This window comes from Pezoporus occidentalis, unplaced genomic scaffold (assembly GCF_034315485.1).
Source record: "Pezoporus occidentalis ecotype Australia unplaced genomic scaffold, CSIRO_AGI_Poc_V1 ctg75, whole genome shotgun sequence".
NCBI lineage: Eukaryota > Metazoa > Chordata > Aves > Psittaciformes > Psittacidae > Pezoporus > Pezoporus occidentalis.
Window position 1 is genome coordinate 2,803,961 of NW_026916104.1, and position 15,001 is coordinate 2,818,961.

Consider the following 15,001-nt stretch of genomic DNA (forward strand, 5'->3'; position numbering starts at 1 on the left):
TTAATTGCTAGATTGTGATCCTAAAATTATTGTCTCTCCTTGAGTCTGCACAGAAGACGTTTTCTGAGATGTAAATGATATTGTTGAAATCAGAATCTAATTTAGCAGCTGCCAGGGAAAAAAAGTGCTGGAATCAACAGAAATATTTTCAAAAGTACTGAAGCTTAATCTAAGTTTCCAGATTTCCATCTCTTCTGGAGCAAGATAAATTTATTACTGTCAAATGAGTTTGTTTTTTTTTTAACCTTGCTTCAAGAAAAGCTTGGAAACTTGCTGGATAATTTAGGAAACAGTAAATTTGTGCAATAGGCCTGCAAAAGAAACGACCAGCAGCCATATAAAGTATTTAAAGTCATTCGGCTCTCAAATCAACAAGCATGCAGACCTCAGCAAGCCAAGAAAATGGTCTGTGTCTCTTCATGTGAGAACCGAAAGAAAAATTAAAATAGATAAGCACATAAAGGAGAAAGGGAGGAGCTGGGGAATTGTGAGGGGTGTAAGAGTAAGGAGTACTGCAGCAGAGAAGGAAGAGTATTTGAGTACTGTGGCTTAAGGAATGGAGTTATAAAGATGCTCGTTTCATAGTGTACTGCAGTTAAGAAGTCAGTGGATAGGAGCTGCAAATCCCATTAACCCCCTCCAAATTTTAGTTCTCTCACAGCTAATAGTTAAGGAGCTTCTATAGAAAACTTGCTATAAATCCTTTGTGAAAGGCCTACTTAGTCCTACTTAGATTTAGTTTTCCATGCAAATATTCCTCAAGTCTTAAATCAAATACAGAAAATGAAAATACAAAGCAGCAAGCATGTATGCACCTCATCTTGCTTTCAAAAGAAAGCTGGCCTGTACATTGTCTGGGTGAAAGCACCAGGCAGTACATCACTAGTGTCAGTTAACCATCAGTAATTCTGCATTGTGAGAGATGGGGTGCTGAACACAGCAGGACATCAATGGGACACATCCATCTGATGGCTGAGAAACAGGAGGCTTGTGAATTATAATATTATTGAGATATTTTATGATTGCATATTAATCTTGTTATTAATGTGTTCTCTCTTTATTCGTCATTTTGCAGAAAGAAAATCTGTTAGGAAATGAAATATCTCAGTTGCAGAAATATCTTGTCACAATCAATACAAATCTCACGTACATGCCATTGTAACTACATAAGTGTATAGCTAGATATTGATTTTTGTTACTTTTTTAAGATTTTTTTTTTAGAAACAAATAATACTGGGTTTGGAAATGAAAAAAAAATAAAGGCAATTTGTCTCTTCTAATTTCTTTCAGTTACAGAAAGGAGCAAAACTTAATCACTAGTTTTACCAGCTGAATAGCACTGGCTCAATTAACATCAGCTCCCACTTTTTCAAGTGTGAAACAGCGTAACTAAGGATAGTGCTTGAAAATGTCTGGCATGCTAGTAATAAGTGGAGCACCAATTAATTAACAGAAGTTAAACATTAAATTATTGCATACAAAAAAAAATAAATAATGTGGGTGTTAGTGGATTTTAATTGAAAATATGGTGACAAGGTACAGGAATATATTTGTAAAGTGAAATCCTTAAGGTATTTTCTTTTTCCAAAAGAAGATATTAAATGTATGCTGTAGAGTGCCCTTCACTTCTTGTGGAAGTTAAATTTTGTACAGATGATTGCTAGGTTACTCGGTTTCCTACTGTAGGTATATAGCTGATAGCAGATTGTGGTTTTGTCGTATCTCTTGAAGACTAGGATAAGATCAAACAGCTCAAACGCTGAACAAGGTTACTCATTCTTCTTCTAGGGAAGCCTAAATGGAAGAGAAATTTGTTCAGGAAGTTTAGTTGTTAAATGCTTTAACAGTAGAGGTCGATATGACTAACCTTTTAGTACAGTAGATAGAATATCAAGGATATGTGAATCTTGGATCCTTGCTTAATTCAAGTTTGAGGCAAACAGTATTTCTATTCTACTGTAACTGGTTCCTATTTCTTAAATCCAGTCAGAGACAGGTACCATAAAAAACAACACAAAGTCGCTTTCCTAGGGATTCAGACTGCAAAATCAATAGTGGTAGTTCCGGGGACTGCTATGGCAATGGAGGCTACAACAGGTGGGTAAATGGATGAGAAATAAATTGTTTAAAAGCAGAAGACCTGGACGACCTCTATAACTCAAGAGAAGTGTGCGTGCCTCTTAAGAAGGAAATGTAGGGCCTGCAGCATGGATTTTGGTCTTTTAAATGCTACTCATTTATGAAAAGTGTGGGTGAAAAAAAAGGCAAACTGAAAATCCTTTCCTGAAATATCACCACTGTGTTTGTTATGTTCTAGAAGTCCAAGCATAGAGTTTTTTCTTGCATGTTGCAAAAATGTTGATAATCTGTTATAAAGGCTATATCCTGAGAAGAACAAAAGCTTTGAGAAAAGCTTTTTTTCATTTCTTTTCTTAATCTATTTTTTCCCTGTGTGCTATTTTACATTTTCATTATGGTGTTGTACAAAGTGGTAAAAACAAATAGCTTATTATTGTTAGTTTTGGTTCTTTATTTTATAAAACCACAGAAACATTTAGTGAAAATCCTTTTATTTGAAACATTGATATATGTCTTAATTGTTTGATTTCATGTATGGTCTTTCTAAAGCAGAGGTTATATGAACAAGGTATTTTTATAAAGCAAAATTAAATGTTAATTAAAAGCTAGCTAGTAGTATTTCCAGAGAAATAACCGATGTATATATAACCTGCCTCTGTACAACTCTTTGAAATTCAGTGGGTTAAAAAAGATGGGGAATTGCTGTCTTGTGACAAGTTTGTAAAACCCAAAATGTAGTCCTATGACAGTATTTCAATTGGTTTTCAAGGATTACAATCAACCAAACATTTCTATATATTGAAAAATAAACTCCAAAATACTATTGAAAAAATATCTCTTAAAATAGTATTGATAAAAAAAAATTAAATTAAATAATATCTTGTCCTGGGTTCAGCAGTAGCAGTCATTTTTCTCCTTGGTAGCTGGTGCAGTGCAGTGTTTTGACTTTCAGCCTGGGAACAGAGCTGATAACAATGATGTTTTGGTTTGGCCAAGGACTTTGTGAGCCTCATGCTCTGCCAGGGAGGAGGGGAAGCCGGGAGGAAGCAGAGACAGGACACCTGACCCAAACTGACCAAAGAGGTATTCCATACCACAGCACGTCATGCCCAGGATGTAACGGGGAGTTAGCCGGAAGGGCTGGGGGACTGCAGGGTTGGAGGAGGTATCGGTCAGAGCTTGGTTGGGATGGGGGGGGCGAGTTATCAGTTGGCTGGTGGTGAGATGTTGTATTCTCTTCCCTTGTTTTTTCCTTTATCATTGTTATTATTGGTGGTAGCAGTAGTGATTTGTGTTATAACTTAGTTACTAAACTGTTCTTATCTCAACCCGTGGGAGTTGCATTCTTTTCAGTTCTCCTCTCCGTCCCTCTGGGAGTAGGGGGAGGGAAAGAAGGGGGGGAGTGAGTGAATGAATTGCCCGACTGGGTTTAAACCACGACATATCTATAAAACACTATTTATGTCATTTTCCTTCTGGAATTTCTTTAATGAAGTAGACTGAGGAAACAGAACAAAGAGGTTAACTATTTGACCTGTGCAGACAGCTGTATCTCACAGTATCCTCTAGAAATGGCAAGTTAATTACATTGATAGCAACTGTCTTTCCTGAATTTGTTTTTTTCTTTGCTTCCTCATTTATTTTTCCCTCTCTCCAACTCTTCATTATCTCATAAGTTACATTTTGGTTCATGATTTAGGCAGTATAGAGGTATATTTTTTAGCATTTCTGCTCATAAAATGTCCTAGAACTTAAGAGCCTTAACAAAGTGCAAGTAGTTAATAATACTGACAGAAGTATGCCAGCATCACCAACTAGTGAGGAACTGAATAAACAACAATTAAAATGAGAAATAGAACCAAGTTTCAGAGTTCTGTCTCCATATCTTCTGTCTCCTGGAGTGAAAATAAGTGAGTCTTGCTTACTTTAATATTCATGGTTTTGTTAAGAGAATGGGAAATTAAGGCGATGACTATCTGTCTGGTGAGGGAGAAAAGGCTGATCAACTTTTCCTGAAGCAAGAGAAGTTCTTGGGCAGCCCTCTGAAGAATCTTTACATCCAAGATGAGGCTAAAAATATTTGAAATTCTTATGAAAGATAAGTTAAAAAAAAAAAGGTAAAGGCTGGAAGGTTCTAAAAGGGTTGGGAGGACTTTTATGCCTCTTCTGAATGAATCCCAATTTAATAGTGCATCAGATACTGGCTTGTTATTTAGTGCTTGGATGACTGCCTTCATAAAAGACTTCATTTTTCCCTGAAATGTGTTTTCTTTCTGGCTCCTGCTGTGGCTGCTCAGTTTTCCGCTGACGTGACTCCTACACAGGAGTCCACAGTACTATAAAAAACAATGCAGTAACACTCAGGTTCTGACGTGTTTGTTTAAAGAAGCTCCTTTTCCAGAATATTGTGCTGTTGAGCAGCTCCCCTAGATTGCTCCCCAGGCCACTTTGATCCAAAGTGGGTTACATTTGTCACCACACTAAGAGCCAAACTGACCTACCGCCTGCTGATCCTATTCCTCCTTCTCTTCCATGGTGCTCTCCCCCATCCCCTTGCACTGAAGTTCTGCTCTCATCTGACTGCAGCATAAAACATGATTAACCAGCAGGACTTTAACCCAAGTTTAAAAGCCAAGATAGCTCTTCGTTACTGGGTTAGTAGAAGAGGTCAGCTGTGTGACGAAAAGCATGAGGGACTGGGAAAGCCTGCATAGTCGAGAGCAGAGAATGAGAGTAAGAAATGAGTACAAAGTTTGTATTAAAAAGAAACAGATTTTGAGACAGGCTTACATAGACAGAGGTTTTGTGATGGAGCCCACAGCTCGCAGCATACATTAACTCTGACAGACTGATTTAGGTAAAAATAACAAAGCAGATGGAATGCAAAGGGAAAAAGAAAACTCTCACAGTGGCCAACTGGGAGAAGCAGTGACAGGATCCCTAAGAGAGCTCTGGGCATTTCTCCAGTGCAGCAGGTGGCAATGAAGATGATGATTTTTCACCTTGTTTCCTCTAGTGCTATACACTTTTATCAGCACCTCCTCTCATACACACCACACACTCCCACCCCCTGTTCGTTCCTATTAAATGATGGCATTAGCACTGATTGGGTTATGTGAATTAGCCAGCAGTGATGTGTATTTATTTCTTGTTAAGCTTGTGTGTACACCCAGTACAGGTTAATATATATTGAATGCTTAAATTAATACTATTTACTTCACAGGGCACAGTTTTTTTGTTCCCTAAGAAACTTAAATCTGTGAAGTGAGATAAGACAAGGGGAGTGATGGTGTCATTCTTAGACAAGTGATAGGTGTTTCCTGTAAAAGCCCACTGGTGTTCAGGCTCTCAGGTGCAAGGCTGTGAGAACAAGAACATAAGAACAAAAGTATGATAAAAATAGAAGAAAAATATTACTACAGGGGCTCTGAAATCACTGTCTCAACAGTACAGGTAAAGGTTAGAGAGCTGCAAGTAGCAGTCCCATGGTGTTACTAACACTAGGACACTATGGTGTCTAGGTCACAACACAACATTTCTTACTATTTCTGATGTAAATCTACTATACTATATTTTACTCTGCTTGTGTGAGAGTATTTGTTTTAACAGGCCAGGTTTCACACTTTTTGTTTGTTATTTTTAACCAGCAATTGTAAACTTTGAAGTTTTCACCCAAGTCTTTCAGAGTTGTTATTGCTATTGTTATGGAAGAATGTTAATTTATGCTGTTGTGCCCAGTATGTGTGGTGACCCTATTTACTCATATTTACACATGTAGGGAGCTCTGAAATTGAATGATTTTCCTAAACCACAATATAATCCATGATGTCTGTCTTCTACTTTATGCACCTTATTTTGTTAGAATAAAAAGAAAACCTATAAAAACAGCAATAAAAAGCTGTACCTTTTATCTCTTTCCTTAGAATAATTTCTAGTTGAGGACCTAGGTATATAGTATCTCACCTGCAGATGTTCTTTGTCCTTTATTTGTAAGAAAGACAGACACAGGTAAGGTGGGTTTATTTTCTCAACATTGAGTCTACCTGCATGTACATAGTGTAAAAGAGTTCTTTTGAATTATTTTGTGGTTTGTTTACTGATATTACATGGTTCCTGTTCTTTAAAGAAGTGTTCAGTCTAGCTTAGAGGTGAAGGAATTTAGTCCCCATATGATAAATATATGTTCTTATTCTGAGTACCCCTCTGAAGACATTACTTCCCACTATTCCTGTGGAGATGAGGCTCCTGGTCCTGATACTAAGGTTCAGTTGGTTAAAGGAGTGATTTACACTGTGTCAGTATTGTGAACACCTGAATTGCAAAAGTTTATAAAATATACAAAGGTATTTCTGCTGGCGTATATGATGATGGTGGTTAAATTCTTTGACTTACAGTCTCTCTGAATTCTTACATTCAAAACAGTTTCTAGAACAGCAATGAATTTCCAGAATTATAGCCTCAGGTCTCATGGGAAATATGGCAGTATGAACATGTTGTAATTTATATCTTTCTTCTACTTTTGGTGTCCTCAGTAAGTGTAACTTATAAAACTTTGCACAGTTTGTGCCAAAAACTTTTTTTGTTTGTGTATTTTTAGTGTTTTTCTCTGCATCTGCTCAGTGCCACTTCTACTTGATCAGATAGAGGAACAATCTACAGTGTAACTACAGGGCTTTCTAGAAATTGTTTCAAAACTCTCCAAATGAATAAGACTATTCTCTCTTGGATGAAAACTTTGTAAACAGATAGAAGAATCTGCTGCCATTTGGTCAAGGCAGTTTTCGTCACTTACTTTACATTAAGCTTTGGAGAAACAAGGCAGAACTTCAAATTACCTCCTGTAACAACACTGGAATTTGATTGCAGCATCTTTATACTTCATTGCTATGAAACAGAGTTTCCACAGAAGAATGAAAGCAACATTTGCTGTAAAAATGCTAAAGGTTCTTCTGTGCTGCTTAGCCTCTTTGTTTCCTTTAAAAAAGAACTAGAAATAAAACAAAACAAACAGACATAAAAAAGGTCTAAATTTTGAATAATTATGTATCTTTGGATATCTTGCATAAATGTGTACATCTAAGCTCAGGTGCTCTTGCTCCAAGCTCTTGCAATCATTCAGAAGGTCTATAGTATTTTCATTATAAAAAATAATAACCTATGTCTGCTTTAGGTATCTACTGTACTTTTCCACTAAGGTTATACTGCTTGTTTGCTCAACAACACTGACCCTTCCCCAGTTTTCAACATTTTTCCTCTGACTTTTTCCGGAGATCATTCTCAGCTGGTGAACCCACTAAAAGGTGGTTTGTTTTCTTTTGAATAAGATAATGACATTCTCACCTGTAGCGTTCCTTTCATCTTCTTCCACTCCCAAAATATCGTGGGGGTTTTACAGATCTTGCTGAAGAATACAGTGTCAGAAAGTAGTATATTGAGATTCTTAGATTTATTTTGATTTGGAAAGGGTGAGTTTGGGATACATAGTGTAATTGTTTGTAATGGCAAATAGTGCATTACAGAACCCTAGCTTTCTGTAATTGCCATCTCCTGGACGCTGTTCATCATTTTCTGGATCATTTTTGAAATAATTTCTGTCAATTTGTCAGAAAAACATTCTTTGAACATAGTTATTTTCTACAGCATCATTTTAAAGAAGTGTTACTTCTCTGAGAAAACTGCATGCAGAAATTGTTGCCATTTACAGAGATCTTGTTTCTCTGAAATAGGCACATATGAGTCCGCTGCTTCTCTCCATAAAAATTATCACAAGATTACACTTTAATTTCATGGACTGAGAGAGGAGCATACAAATTGTAAAGGCTCAAAATGGCTACTTTTAGCCATAGAGTCTGGGCATCTTAATATTGATGTGTAATAATTATAGAAAGAAATTGGTACAGTAGAAGTCATCATAAGCTGGCATGAAATTGTCATGGGGGACAATTAGAGGAGAATGCCAGAGGAGACTTAGTCTATTTGTCTTGTGCCCGACTGGGATCTCAAGGATCCAGAGGGCATAGCCTGTTCTCAGTTTCTTCTGTGGCCACTTGCTGGGCTTCAAGTGTAATTTGTTCTCCTTCATTCTTTTATGAATAGCAGCTGAAAGTTCTCTGCGCTCAGCCTGTGGGCAGTGAATAGCTTCAATTGGCCTTGCATGGTGGAAGCAAGTGAAGGACCATGACCCTTTCCTGTGTTTTTTGCACCCTTTATACTTCAGTATTAGAAGTATTTTCTTCATTTAGTGACTAATAAATTTCTCTTGTATATATAGAAACTGTTGTACCACAATGATTTATTTTTTTCATAGTCACTTCCAAAGGGGAAACAATCAGCATAGTCTCATAGGAAGAAAGGAGTATTAGATTTCAAAGAGGCAGGAAATGTCTTTTACAGGTGTTTCACATTGGGTTCAAAATGTCTAACTTAAGTTCTTCCCCTCATGTGTGTAGGAGTAATGGTTTGTTAATCTATTTCCTGTATTCTTCCACTAGCTCTGTTAGCTGTAACCATGTCTGGCTACTAGATATATTGCAGCATCAGAAACAGTACATACATGTATGACAAATATCCAAAGTGGTATGTAGTGCAGTAGTATTATAAACAGGATCATCAGGCATTATACTTGGTAAAGGCATATGTAAAACATTAAAACTACAAAATATCACGCAACGGTGAAAGTCTGGTATGTCTGTAAACTAAGCACTGACTGTGAGTGGGTGACATAGTGCTTAAAATAGCTGTAAATAAAACAGATTTCAACTCCTTATTTAATTCCTATTTCAGACAAGTGATAAACGAAGATATAGACAGGATCACACTGGTAAATGTCTGACAAGGATGTGACTCTTGTCTTTGAAAATGTTTCTGTTCAGGAGGACTAAGCCAGGGGAGGTTTAAATTGGATATTAGGAAAAATTTCTTCACAGAGAGGGTGATCAGACATTGGAACAGCCTGCCTAGGGAAGTGGTGGAATCACCATCCCTGGAAGTGTTCAAAAACAGTGTAGATGCCCTGAGAGGTATGGTTTAGTGGTTGTCTTGGCAGTGCTGGGGTAACGGTTGGACTTGGTGAACTTAAATGTATTTTCCAGCCTGGTTGATTCTACAATTCTATGACTGTTCATCTGCAAACGTTTCTTTGTTGAACACTTGAAACTAAGTCATGATCTCAGGATCTTAAATCATTAGGCTAGGTGATTTCAGGGTATAAGAGCTCAGTGTGTTAGTTTGACTTACAGCAATTTCATTTCTACCATTCCTATTGCATTTTAAATCAATAGAACAGGCTGAAAAAACAGGAAATTAAATATAGCTTCATTAGACAAATGGACCTTCTGCCTCCTGAATGAACTTAAAATTTCCATATATTTTAGTGGAGAAATTGCAAAACATACTGCTTTAGAAGTGGGAATCCATGCACTCTCCTCTCCAGGGGGTACCCACAAAAAACACCAAGCAGTAGCTGCATTTCCTCATAAGGGCTAGAAGGGTTCACTTTTGCCAGGCGAGCAAGCACCTCCAGTTCCCACTGACGAAATTCTGGTACACACTGTGCGTCGTTTCACTTGCAGCATTTCAATGCATATAAAGCTGCACACCACCATGTAAATATTTAACAACTGCAGTATAGCTTTCTTTAGTTGTGTCAGAACTGTGTGCTGGCTATCACTGCATGATCAATAACACAAATAAAGCTGGTCCAATAGAATGTAATAGCTTTTAACAGAAAAATCAAATGTTGTCAAAATCAACACAGCTTAAGGGTGAGAAAATAAATATTTAATTGCAACCTTGATTCAACTTCATGGATCTGAATTGTTGCATGTAATATGTGTGCAATGTGAATTTGTAATTTGAGGTAAATACCAAGAAAAAAAGTAAAAGGACATTTCCTTGCCCAGTTAATATTTTCTTCTGAGAAAAAGATCTAGATGTTTCCTTCTGCTAGTAGAGTTTAATTTTGAGCAATTAAATCAATTATACCACCTTACAGTGATGGGTCCTTTGTTCCAATACATAGTTCTTTTAATGTTCACTGGAATATACAATATTTTTTTAATGAAGAATGGAAAGAGGTATCAGTATAATCAGTTTTCTTCCTGACTTACCTAAAACTGGAGAAATCTAAACTTCACATTAGTGATCCCATAACCTGCACAGAGATTTTCAAGCAGAACTTTAATATATGGAAGTGTATGGATTGTAAAATCATTTTGGTCTCAATCAGATTCAAAGAACAGTAGCTGATAAATGAGCTTGAATTCTAAACTCATTTGAACCTAAATGTGCTGACATGAAGTTAAATATTTTCATATGCTATTTTACTCATTCAATTAGACAATCTTAACTGTTAATGTGGTCATGTTCTCTGTAACAGTAATTTCTGTGAACCTGGAATGGGACATCTCTTGTTAAGTTGCCCATGTATCAACTGTGCAATCAAATCAAAATGTAGTAAATCCTTTCATCCAGAAGAATGACAGACTGTTCTCCATTTCACAGAGTATGTGAGTCACTTGTTTAATTAATGCAGCTTTTTTGATTGTTAGGGATTTTTTTTTTCTTTTTTTCTTTGCAGAGTACTTTGTCATCCTTACTAATTCATGAATAATTTAGTATTGAAAATGAGAATGGTGGTTGGCTGTGCTCAGTTGCACAAGAAGTCAGATAGATGTTGTCTTCACTGATAAAAGATGAAGACTTGCAGAAACCATCTGGACTTTGATTGAAAAGAACTGTAACAAGAACTGGGGAAGCACAGCAATGAGATTTATAGCAGTACATAGCTACAGTATTAAGCAAAACCCTTTTGCCATTTTTCACTAAATAAGATGACAGTAAGATTTATCAAGGGAGTTCTGAGTTTAATTGTAACATGGTCTCATTACAAACAGTCAGATAAATTGTGTGCATTAATTATGAAGCAGAGAATTTCATAATAGCCTTTCCCTTTAATTATCTCAATACTAAAACTCTGTCATGGGGTGTTTAACAAACCTGTCTCTCTGTATCAGATAGCATGCGATATAAATTTGTGCTGTTTCTTAGGTTATAACTTCTGGGTTTCAGGCCGTTGAACCAGGGCAATGGTGTGTAGGTCTGTGATTGAAGGTGTAGTTAGCATGGTTCTGGTTCAGCTTGTTTAACTGACTCTGAGTTTATGTTATGTATATGGCAGAGGTTTCTGGAAACCAGGCAAGTCGTCTGATCAATGTCCTACCCACTGCAACTTGTTCTGCTTCCAAAGCAAGTGCAGGCATGCAAGCTCCTAATATTCTTCCTTCAAACTTTCATGTGAAAAAAGTCTTTTGATCGCTATAGAAAATGAGCATAGACGAAAAGAAGCATAGTGAATGTTGTTGGATTTTTATTTTTGTTTTTATTTTTTTTGGTCTAAGCTTCTTGTTCCATCTTTAACAGAAGCACTTCAAAATCATCTTTCACCCATACAACTTGAACATGCAACCAAGTTATTTTAGTCAAAAGTAATATACAAATACACAATGTGAATATTTTTATTAAATTTGCACAGACTTATAAGCGCTTAGTTTCTGAGCTGAAGAGTGTTACTTGTGGTATTGCCAAAATCTGTTCTTTCAGGATGTACACTGATTTGTAGCAGTTCTACTCTGGTTTTGCAAATGCTCTGCATTCCTAGACAGTCTCAAAGACTCAAGGTTACATTTTTTTTCAATGGGTCATGGATTTATCTTGGATGTGTTTTCCTGTCTAAAAATAATTTAAGAAAATCCTACTAGTAATCTAGTACTGTTTCACAATCAACCAGTCTGAATAAAACAACATTCAGGCTAATATCCTGAAAGTAATATGAAATTCAATGTTTTCTCTATAATTATGGAAGTAACACAATCCACACATAAACGTATACCACGGTGTACAGACGAATAGGTTTGTATGGCTCCTTGCAACTTACCTACTCTGAGTTTCAAGAGTAACAAAAGTTCCGTCTTCCAGTCCATAGATTTCTAATAAATTATTCTCTATAAAATGCCATACTTTGGATTTTAAGACTTAGCTAGCTATCACTGAAGGTCATAGAATTAAGTGCTGGGTTTGTTATTTGTGCCACACTGAAGCCTGAATGTTATCAATTTCACCCTCAGTTCTTGGTGTTTTTTTGAAATATTTTGTGGTGCTTAATGTGCTCTAGGAATAGCAAGTGATATTACAGATTCCAAGCCATCAAAATAAATTACAAAAGTAAATAATTTTTTAACCAGAATATTCTAAGATATATATATAATTACTTTGTGTAATAGGTAAATATTACTTATCATTTAATATTACTGAAGAATTTGATGAAACTGGTATTGGACACAGTCATGTTGCTTGGTCTTTAAAAATAATAAGGATTTTTTTCAATAAATCATTTAAATAGTGTGCTAGTTTGGGATTACAGGCACATCTTTCATCATTTGATTTGAACTTCAAGCTCGAGAAGAACAGAAAATGTAATTCTGATTGTATTTTCCTGATGTTGATGTTTTACTGTTGTACTCAAAATGTTCAGCAATATTAGGCTTACAAGCCTTATGAGACACCTGCTGATGTTAACAGAAAGGTTGCTTCTTATTCTAGCCAGCACTGGATTGGCTTTTAGAAGTACGTTGTTTTCTTCTATGAACGTTAAACCAAAAATAATCTAGGTTTATTCTGACGTAAATGACAGCAGAATTTTTCCATCTTAAATTTTTCATAAAATCATGGTGTACTTGGTAAGCTCCAGCGTATTCCCCTTCATAACAATATGCAAACCTTCCTGCTCTCCAAGAGCATCCTTCCTACCCCTTCTCTCCTTTCAGTGTTCCATATTCTGCTTCATGCAATTTACAACAATTAGAATTTAAAGGGGTGGGGGAAAGTCTTTGCATCATATAATTGTATTTTAAACAATAAGAAACCCAGGAGTAAATTAATTTGATAGGTACAGATGCATTTGGGATGTACGATCTGTAAATCTTACACTGTAACACCATCATTAAACTTCACTGCAAGCACCTGATTTTAATTCTTTTGGCAGTATGGGGATTTAGTTTTATGTTGACAGGGGGAGCAGCATGTCAGTGCCTGAATGGTAATGATACTTATTCCCTAGTTAGGCAAATAAAAATGACAGGCTAAGTGAAGCACTGCACTGAACCAGAATGCATTTTTAAATTGCATTATTTGGAAAATGAGAAAAGTCTGATTTAATATAACAATCATTTACTGGAAGACTTTAATTAGTTTTAAGTGAAAGGTGAGTAACCGAAGCAAAGTTTTAAGAGCAAATTGATCATTTAATAAACCTCAGCATTTTCTTTAAAGTACTGAAAACTTAGCAATATCAGTCATAGTATTTTATCCCTTCTGTAAATAAATAGTAACAGAGGTGAACCTGTTAAAACTTATTGGATGCATAACTCTTGTGCCAGTTAATGCTGAAACAGATGTATTTTCCCTCTTTCGTATTTTAGTTTATGAATTCTGTCCCTCCCTTCCCCATTCATGAATAATATATCCCTGTAAGGGGATTAGGCATACCAACCTGAGTTTTCCATTAAAATAAGTCATTATTTCTCTAAATTTATGAATACATATCAAGGGATTTTGGGTTAGTTAATAGTATTTTATTTTAATACATACACATGAATCCGTATGCACATATTCCTGAAAAATGTGAGGTAACTGTCTTGGGACTAGACTGCTCCTAAGCTCCCACTAGCAAGCTGTAAGGTAAACATTCCTTAATAAGCAACAAGTGAAAAATAGTCCTTCCTCCTTCAAAGTGAAATGCAGATATCCTCCCATAAAATTGATATTCTTTTTCTCCTCTTAGTTCAAGATAAGGAGGCACAGGAAAAAAGTAGAAGGTGGATAGACCTTTGTATCTTATCTGGAAAAGGTGTAATGCAAAGATCTCAGGGATCGGTGTTGGGACCGGTCTTGTTCAACATCTTCGTTGCTGACATGGACAGTGGGATTGAGTGCACCCTCAGCAAGTTTGCCGATGACACCAAGCTGTGTGGTTCGGTTGATACGCTGGAGGGAAGGAATGCCATCCAGAGGGACCTCGACACACTTGTGAGGTGGGCTGATGCCAACCTCATGAAGTTTAACCATGCCAAGTGCAAGGTCCTACACCTGGGTCAGAGCAATCCCAGGCACAGCTACAGGTTGGGCAGAGAAGAGATTCAGAGCAGCCCTGTGGAGAAGGACTTGGGGGTGTTGGTTGATGAGAAAATGAACATGAGCTCGCAGTGTGTGCTTGCAGCCCAGAAAGCCAACCGTATCCTGGGCTGCATCCAAAGGAGCGTGACCAGCAGGTCAAAGGAGGTGATCCTGCCCCTCTACTCTTGTGAGACCTCACCTGGAGTATTGTGTGCAGTTCTGGTGTCCTCAACATAAAAAGGACATGGAACTGTTGGAACAAGTCCAGAGAAGGGCCACGAGGATGATCAGGGGACTGGAGCACCTCCCGTATGAAGACAGGCTGAGAAAGTTGGGGCTGTTCAGCATGGAGAAGAGAAGGCTGCGTGGAGACCTCATAGCAGCCTTCCAGGATCTGAAGGGGGGGCTATAAGGATGCTGAAGAGGGACTCTTCATTAGGGACTGTAGTGATAGGACAAGGGGTAATGGGTTAAAACTTAAACAGGGGAAGTTTAGATTGCATGTAAGGAGGAAATTCTTTCCTGTTAGGGTGGTGAGGCACTGGAATAGGTTGCCCAGGGAGGTTGTGAGTGCTCCATCCCTGGCAGTGTTCAAGACCAGGTTGGACGAGGCCTTTGGTGAGATGGTTTAGTGTGAGGTGTCCCTGCCCACGGCAGGGGGGTTGGAACTGGATGATATTAAGGTCCTTTCCAACCCTAACTATTCTATGATTCTATGATTCTAAGATGAAAGTCTAAGGCATAAAAACTC

At 37.1% G+C, this 15,001-nt stretch overlaps 1 protein-coding gene across 2 annotated transcripts in view; it reads left to right on the top strand.

Moving 5' to 3' along the window:
* KCNH8 (potassium voltage-gated channel subfamily H member 8) overlaps positions 1–15,001 on the top strand; it is a 185,932-nt gene that overhangs the window by 40,763 nt on the left and 130,168 nt on the right. The window lies entirely within an intron of this gene.